This window comes from Salvelinus fontinalis, unplaced genomic scaffold (genome assembly GCF_029448725.1).
Source record: "Salvelinus fontinalis isolate EN_2023a unplaced genomic scaffold, ASM2944872v1 scaffold_0348, whole genome shotgun sequence".
NCBI classification, from domain to species: Eukaryota; Metazoa; Chordata; class Actinopteri; order Salmoniformes; family Salmonidae; genus Salvelinus; species Salvelinus fontinalis.
The window spans coordinates 72,275-81,686 of record NW_026600557.1 but is presented as its reverse complement, the minus strand read 5'-3'; positions in this window follow the sequence as shown (position 1 = coordinate 81,686).

The following is a 9,412-nucleotide window of genomic DNA, read 5'->3' as shown; positions in this document are numbered from 1 at the left end:
AGGAGACATGCAGATATCTGATGTATCTGTTAGTAACTGAGACGTTAGAGGAGGAGACATGCAGATATCTGATGTATCTGTTAGTAACTGAGACGTTAGAGGAGGAGACATGCAGATATCTGATGTATCTGTTAGTAACTGAGACGTTAGAGGAGGAGACATGCAGATATCTGATGTATCTGTTAGTAACTGAGACGTTAGAGGAGGAGACATGCAGATATCTGATGTATCTGTTAGTAACTGAGACGTTAGAGGAGGAGACATGCAGATATCTGATGTATCTGTTAGTAACTGAGACGTTAGAGGAGGAGACATGCAGATATCTGATGTATCTGTTAGTAACTGAGACGTTAGAGGAGGAGACATGCAGATATCTGATGTATCTGTTAGTAACTGAGACGTTAGAGGAGGAGACATGCAGATATCTGATGTATCTGTTAGTAACTGAGACGTTAGAGGAGGAGACATGCAGATATCTGATGTATCTGTTAGTAACTGAGACGTTAGAGGAGGAGACATGCAGATATCTGATGTATCTGTTAGTAACTGAGACGTTAGAGGAGGAGACATGCAGATATCTGATGTATCTGTTAGTAACTGAGACGTTAGAGGAGGAGACATGCAGATATCTGATGTATCTGTTAGTAACTGAGACGTTAGAGGAGGAGACATGCAGATATCTGATGTATCTGTTAGTAACTGAGACGTTAGAGGAGGAGACATGCAGATATCTGATGTATCTGTTAGTAACTGAGACGTTAGAGGAGGAGACATGCAGATATCTGATGTATCTGTTAGTAACTGAGACGTTAGAGGAGGAGACATGCAGATATCTGATGTATCTGTTAGTAACTGAGACGTTAGAGGAGGAGACATGCAGATATCTGATGTATCTGTTAGTAACTGAGACGTTAGAGGAGGAGACATGCAGATATCTGATGTATCTGTTAGTAACTGAGACGTTAGAGGAGGAGACATGCAGATATCTGATGTATCTGTTAGTAACTGAGACGTTAGAGGAGGAGACATGCAGATATCTGATGTATCTGTTAGTAACTGAGACGTTAGAGGAGGAGACATGCAGATATCTGATGTATCTGTTAGTAACTGAGACGTTAGAGGAGGAGACATGCAGATATCTGATGTATCTGTTAGTAACTGAGACGTTAGAGGAGGAGACATGCAGATATCTGATGTATCTGTTAGTAACTGAGACGTTAGAGGAGGAGACATGCAGATATCTGATGTATCTGTTAGTAACTGAGACGTTAGAGGAGGAGACATGCAGATATCTGATGTATCTGTTAGTAACTGAGACGTTAGAGGAGGAGACATGCAGATATCTGATGTATCTGTTAGTAACTGAGACGTTAGAGGAGGAGACATGCAGATATCTGATGTATCTGTTAGTAACTGAGACGTTAGAGGAGGAGACATGCAGATATCTGATGTATCTGTTAGTAACTGAGACGTTAGAGGAGGAGACATGCAGATATCTGATGTATCTGTTAGTAACTGAGACGTTAGAGGAGGAGACATGCAGATATCTGATGTATCTGTTAGTAACTGAGACGTTAGAGGAGGAGACATGCAGATATCTGATGTATCTGTTAGTAACTGAGACGTTAGAGGAGGAGACATGCAGATATCTGATGTATCTGTTAGTAACTGAGACGTTAGAGGAGGAGACATGCAGATATCTGATGTATCTGTTAGTAACTGAGACGTTAGAGGAGGAGACATGCAGATATCTGATGTATCTGTTAGTAACTGAGACGTTAGAGGAGGAGACATGCAGATATCTGATGTATCTGTTAGTAACTGAGACGTTAGAGGAGGAGACATGCAGATATCTGATGTATCTGTTAGTAACTGAGACGTTAGAGGAGGAGACATGCAGATATCTGATGTATCTGTTAGTAACTGAGACGTTAGAGGAGGAGACATGCAGATATCTGATGTATCTGTTAGTAACTGAGACGTTAGAGGAGGAGACATGCAGATATCTGATGTATCTGTTAGTAACTGAGACGTTAGAGGAGGAGACATGCAGATATCTGATGTATCTGTTAGTAACTGAGACGTTAGAGGAGGAGACATGCAGATATCTGATGTATCTGTTAGTAACTGAGACGTTAGAGGAGGAGACATGCAGATATCTGATGTATCTGTTAGTAACTGAGACGTTAGAGGAGGAGACATGCAGATATCTGATGTATCTGTTAGTAACTGAGACGTTAGAGGAGGAGACATGCAGATATCTGATGTATCTGTTAGTAACTGAGACGTTAGAGGAGGAGACATGCAGATATCTGATGTATCTGTTAGTAACTGAGACGTTAGAGGAGGAGACATGCAGATATCTGATGTATCTGTTAGTAACTGAGACGTTAGAGGAGGAGACATGCAGATATCTGATGTATCTGTTAGTAACTGAGACGTTAGAGGAGGAGACATGCAGATATCTGATGTATCTGTTAGTAACTGAGACGTTAGAGGAGGAGACATGCAGATATCTGATGTATCTGTTAGTAACTGAGACGTTAGAGGAGGAGACATGCAGATATCTGATGTATCTGTTAGTAACTGAGACGTTAGAGGAGGAGACATGCAGATATCTGATGTATCTGTTAGTAACTGAGACGTTAGAGGAGGAGACATGCAGATATCTGATGTATCTGTTAGTAACTGAGACGTTAGAGGAGGAGACATGCAGATATCTGATGTATCTGTTAGTAACTGAGACGTTAGAGGAGGAGACATGCAGATATCTGATGTATCTGTTAGTAACTGAGACGTTAGAGGAGGAGACATGCAGATATCTGATGTATCTGTTAGTAACTGAGACGTTAGAGGAGGAGACATGCAGATATCTGATGTATCTGTTAGTAACTGAGACGTTAGAGGAGGAGACATGCAGATATCTGATGTATCTGTTAGTAACTGAGACGTTAGAGGAGGAGACATGCAGATATCTGATGTATCTGTTAGTAACTGAGACGTTAGAGGAGGAGACATGCAGATATCTGATGTATCTGTTAGTAACTGAGACGTTAGAGGAGGAGACATGCAGATATCTGATGTATCTGTTAGTAACTGAGACGTTAGAGGAGGAGACATGCAGATATCTGATGTATCTGTTAGTAACTGAGACGTTAGAGGAGGAGACATGCAGATATCTGATGTATCTGTTAGTAACTGAGACGTTAGAGGAGGAGACATGCAGATATCTGATGTATCTGTTAGTAACTGAGACGTTAGAGGAGGAGACATGCAGATATCTGATGTATCTGTTAGTAACTGAGACGTTAGAGGAGGAGACATGCAGATATCTGATGTATCTGTTAGTAACTGAGACGTTAGAGGAGGAGACATGCAGATATCTGATGTATCTGTTAGTAACTGAGACGTTAGAGGAGGAGACATGCAGATATCTGATGTATCTGTTAGTAACTGAGACGTTAGAGGAGGAGACATGCAGATATCTGATGTATCTGTTAGTAACTGAGACGTTAGAGGAGGAGACATGCAGATATCTGATGTATCTGTTAGTAACTGAGACGTTAGAGGAGGAGACATGCAGATATCTGATGTATCTGTTAGTAACTGAGACGTTAGAGGAGGAGACATGCAGATATCTGATGTATCTGTTAGTAACTGAGACGTTAGAGGAGGAGACATGCAGATATCTGATGTATCTGTTAGTAACTGAGACGTTAGAGGAGGAGACATGCAGATATCTGATGTATCTGTTAGTAACTGAGACGTTAGAGGAGGAGACATGCAGATATCTGATGTATCTGTTAGTAACTGAGACGTTAGAGGAGGAGACATGCAGATATCTGATGTATCTGTTAGTAACTGAGACGTTAGAGGAGGAGACATGCAGATATCTGATGTATCTGTTAGTAACTGAGACGTTAGAGGAGGAGACATGCAGATATCTGATGTATCTGTTAGTAACTGAGACGTTAGAGGAGGAGACATGCAGATATCTGATGTATCTGTTAGTAACTGAGACGTTAGAGGAGGAGACATGCAGATATCTGATGTATCTGTTAGTAACTGAGACGTTAGAGGAGGAGACATGCAGATATCTGATGTATCTGTTAGTAACTGAGACGTTAGAGGAGGAGACATGCAGATATCTGATGTATCTGTTAGTAACTGAGACGTTAGAGGAGGAGACATGCAGATATCTGATGTATCTGTTAGTAACTGAGACGTTAGAGGAGGAGACATGCAGATATCTGATGTATCTGTTAGTAACTGAGACGTTAGAGGAGGAGACATGCAGATATCTGATGTATCTGTTAGTAACTGAGACGTTAGAGGAGGAGACATGCAGATATCTGATGTATCTGTTAGTAACTGAGACGTTAGAGGAGGAGACATGCAGATATCTGATGTATCTGTTAGTAACTGAGACGTTAGAGGAGGAGACATGCAGATATCTGATGTATCTGTTAGTAACTGAGACGTTAGAGGAGGAGACATGCAGATATCTGATGTATCTGTTAGTAACTGAGACGTTAGAGGAGGAGACATGCAGATATCTGATGTATCTGTTAGTAACTGAGACGTTAGAGGAGGAGACATGCAGATATCTGATGTATCTGTTAGTAACTGAGACGTTAGAGGAGGAGACATGCAGATATCTGATGTATCTGTTAGTAACTGAGACGTTAGAGGAGGAGACATGCAGATATCTGATGTATCTGTTAGTAACTGAGACGTTAGAGGAGGAGACATGCAGATATCTGATGTATCTGTTAGTAACTGAGACGTTAGAGGAGGAGACATGCAGATATCTGATGTATCTGTTAGTAACTGAGACGTTAGAGGAGGAGACATGCAGATATCTGATGTATCTGTTAGTAACTGAGACGTTAGAGGAGGAGACATGCAGATATCTGATGTATCTGTTAGTAACTGAGACGTTAGAGGAGGAGACATGCAGATATCTGATGTATCTGTTAGTAACTGAGACGTTAGAGGAGGAGACATGCAGATATCTGATGTATCTGTTAGTAACTGAGACGTTAGAGGAGGAGACATGCAGATATCTGATGTATCTGTTAGTAACTGAGACGTTAGAGGAGGAGACATGCAGATATCTGATGTATCTGTTAGTAACTGAGACGTTAGAGGAGGAGACATGCAGATATCTGATGTATCTGTTAGTAACTGAGACGTTAGAGGAGGAGACATGCAGATATCTGATGTATCTGTTAGTAACTGAGACGTTAGAGGAGGAGACATGCAGATATCTGATGTATCTGTTAGTAACTGAGACGTTAGAGGAGGAGACATGCAGATATCTGATGTATCTGTTAGTAACTGAGACGTTAGAGGAGGAGACATGCAGATATCTGATGTATCTGTTAGTAACTGAGACGTTAGAGGAGGAGACATGCAGATATCTGATGTATCTGTTAGTAACTGAGACGTTAGAGGAGGAGACATGCAGATATCTGATGTATCTGTTAGTAACTGAGACGTTAGAGGAGGAGACATGCAGATATCTGATGTATCTGTTAGTAACTGAGACGTTAGAGGAGGAGACATGCAGATATCTGATGTATCTGTTAGTAACTGAGACGTTAGAGGAGGAGACATGCAGATATCTGATGTATCTGTTAGTAACTGAGACGTTAGAGGAGGAGACATGCAGATATCTGATGTATCTGTTAGTAACTGAGACGTTAGAGGAGGAGACATGCAGATATCTGATGTATCTGTTAGTAACTGAGACGTTAGAGGAGGAGACATGCAGATATCTGATGTATCTGTTAGTAACTGAGACGTTAGAGGAGGAGACATGCAGATATCTGATGTATCTGTTAGTAACTGAGACGTTAGAGGAGGAGACATGCAGATATCTGATGTATCTGTTAGTAACTGAGACGTTAGAGGAGGAGACATGCAGATATCTGATGTATCTGTTAGTAACTGAGACGTTAGAGGAGGAGACATGCAGATATCTGATGTATCTGTTAGTAACTGAGACGTTAGAGGAGGAGACATGCAGATATCTGATGTATCTGTTAGTAACTGAGACGTTAGAGGAGGAGACATGCAGATATCTGATGTATCTGTTAGTAACTGAGACGTTAGAGGAGGAGACATGCAGATATCTGATGTATCTGTTAGTAACTGAGACGTTAGAGGAGGAGACATGCAGATATCTGATGTATCTGTTAGTAACTGAGACGTTAGAGGAGGAGACATGCAGATATCTGATGTATCTGTTAGTAACTGAGACGTTAGAGGAGGAGACATGCAGATATCTGATGTATCTGTTAGTAACTGAGACGTTAGAGGAGGAGACATGCAGATATCTGATGTATCTGTTAGTAACTGAGACGTTAGAGGAGGAGACATGCAGATATCTGATGTATCTGTTAGTAACTGAGACGTTAGAGGAGGAGACATGCAGATATCTGATGTATCTGTTAGTAACTGAGACGTTAGAGGAGGAGACATGCAGATATCTGATGTATCTGTTAGTAACTGAGACGTTAGAGGAGGAGACATGCAGATATCTGATGTATCTGTTAGTAACTGAGACGTTAGAGGAGGAGACATGCAGATATCTGATGTATCTGTTAGTAACTGAGACGTTAGAGGAGGAGACATGCAGATATCTGATGTATCTGTTAGTAACTGAGACGTTAGAGGAGGAGACATGCAGATATCTGATGTATCTGTTAGTAACTGAGACGTTAGAGGAGGAGACATGCAGATATCTGATGTATCTGTTAGTAACTGAGACGTTAGAGGAGGAGACATGCAGATATCTGATGTATCTGTTAGTAACTGAGACGTTAGAGGAGGAGACATGCAGATATCTGATGTATCTGTTAGTAACTGAGACGTTAGAGGAGGAGACATGCAGATATCTGATGTATCTGTTAGTAACTGAGACGTTAGAGGAGGAGACATGCAGATATCTGATGTATCTGTTAGTAACTGAGACGTTAGAGGAGGAGACATGCAGATATCTGATGTATCTGTTAGTAACTGAGACGTTAGAGGAGGAGACATGCAGATATCTGATGTATCTGTTAGTAACTGAGACGTTAGAGGAGGAGACATGCAGATATCTGATGTATCTGTTAGTAACTGAGACGTTAGAGGAGGAGACATGCAGATATCTGATGTATCTGTTAGTAACTGAGACGTTAGAGGAGGAGACATGCAGATATCTGATGTATCTGTTAGTAACTGAGACGTTAGAGGAGGAGACATGCAGATATCTGATGTATCTGTTAGTAACTGAGACGTTAGAGGAGGAGACATGCAGATATCTGATGTATCTGTTAGTAACTGAGACGTTAGAGGAGGAGACATGCAGATATCTGATGTATCTGTTAGTAACTGAGACGTTAGAGGAGGAGACATGCAGATATCTGATGTATCTGTTAGTAACTGAGACGTTAGAGGAGGAGACATGCAGATATCTGATGTATCTGTTAGTAACTGAGACGTTAGAGGAGGAGACATGCAGATATCTGATGTATCTGTTAGTAACTGAGACGTTAGAGGAGGAGACATGCAGATATCTGATGTATCTGTTAGTAACTGAGACGTTAGAGGAGGAGACATGCAGATATCTGATGTATCTGTTAGTAACTGAGACGTTAGAGGAGGAGACATGCAGATATCTGATGTATCTGTTAGTAACTGAGACGTTAGAGGAGGAGACATGCAGATATCTGATGTATCTGTTAGTAACTGAGACGTTAGAGGAGGAGACATGCAGATATCTGATGTATCTGTTAGTAACTGAGACGTTAGAGGAGGAGACATGCAGATATCTGATGTATCTGTTAGTAACTGAGACGTTAGAGGAGGAGACATGCAGATATCTGATGTATCTGTTAGTAACTGAGACGTTAGAGGAGGAGACATGCAGATATCTGATGTATCTGTTAGTAACTGAGACGTTAGAGGAGGAGACATGCAGATATCTGATGTATCTGTTAGTAACTGAGACGTTAGAGGAGGAGACATGCAGATATCTGATGTATCTGTTAGTAACTGAGACGTTAGAGGAGGAGACATGCAGATATCTGATGTATCTGTTAGTAACTGAGACGTTAGAGGAGGAGACATGCAGATATCTGATGTATCTGTTAGTAACTGAGACGTTAGAGGAGGAGACATGCAGATATCTGATGTATCTGTTAGTAACTGAGACGTTAGAGGAGGAGACATGCAGATATCTGATGTATCTGTTAGTAACTGAGACGTTAGAGGAGGAGACATGCAGATATCTGATGTATCTGTTAGTAACTGAGACGTTAGAGGAGGAGACATGCAGATATCTGATGTATCTGTTAGTAACTGAGACGTTAGAGGAGGAGACATGCAGATATCTGATGTATCTGTTAGTAACTGAGACGTTAGAGGAGGAGACATGCAGATATCTGATGTATCTGTTAGTAACTGAGACGTTAGAGGAGGAGACATGCAGATATCTGATGTATCTGTTAGTAACTGAGACGTTAGAGGAGGAGACATGCAGATATCTGATGTATCTGTTAGTAACTGAGACGTTAGAGGAGGAGACATGCAGATATCTGATGTATCTGTTAGTAACTGAGACGTTAGAGGAGGAGACATGCAGATATCTGATGTATCTGTTAGTAACTGAGACGTTAGAGGAGGAGACATGCAGATATCTGATGTATCTGTTAGTAACTGAGACGTTAGAGGAGGAGACATGCAGATATCTGATGTATCTGTTAGTAACTGAGACGTTAGAGGAGGAGACATGCAGATATCTGATGTATCTGTTAGTAACTGAGACGTTAGAGGAGGAGACATGCAGATATCTGATGTATCTGTTAGTAACTGAGACGTTAGAGGAGGAGACATGCAGATATCTGATGTATCTGTTAGTAACTGAGACGTTAGAGGAGGAGACATGCAGATATCTGATGTATCTGTTAGTAACTGAGACGTTAGAGGAGGAGACATGCAGATATCTGATGTATCTGTTAGTAACTGAGACGTTAGAGGAGGAGACATGCAGATATCTGATGTATCTGTTAGTAACTGAGACGTTAGAGGAGGAGACATGCAGATATCTGATGTATCTGTTAGTAACTGAGACGTTAGAGGAGGAGACATGCAGATATCTGATGTATCTGTTAGTAACTGAGACGTTGGAGGAGACATGCAGATATCTGATGTATCTGTTAGTAACTGAGACGTTAGAGGAGGAGACATGCAGATATCTGATGTATCTGTTAGTAACTGAGACGTTAGAGGAGGAGACATGCAGATATCTGATGTATCTGTTAGTAACTGAGACGTTAGAGGAGGAGACATGCAGATATCTGATGTATCTGTTAGTAACTGAGACGTTAGAGGAGGAGACATGCAGATATCTGATGTATCTGTT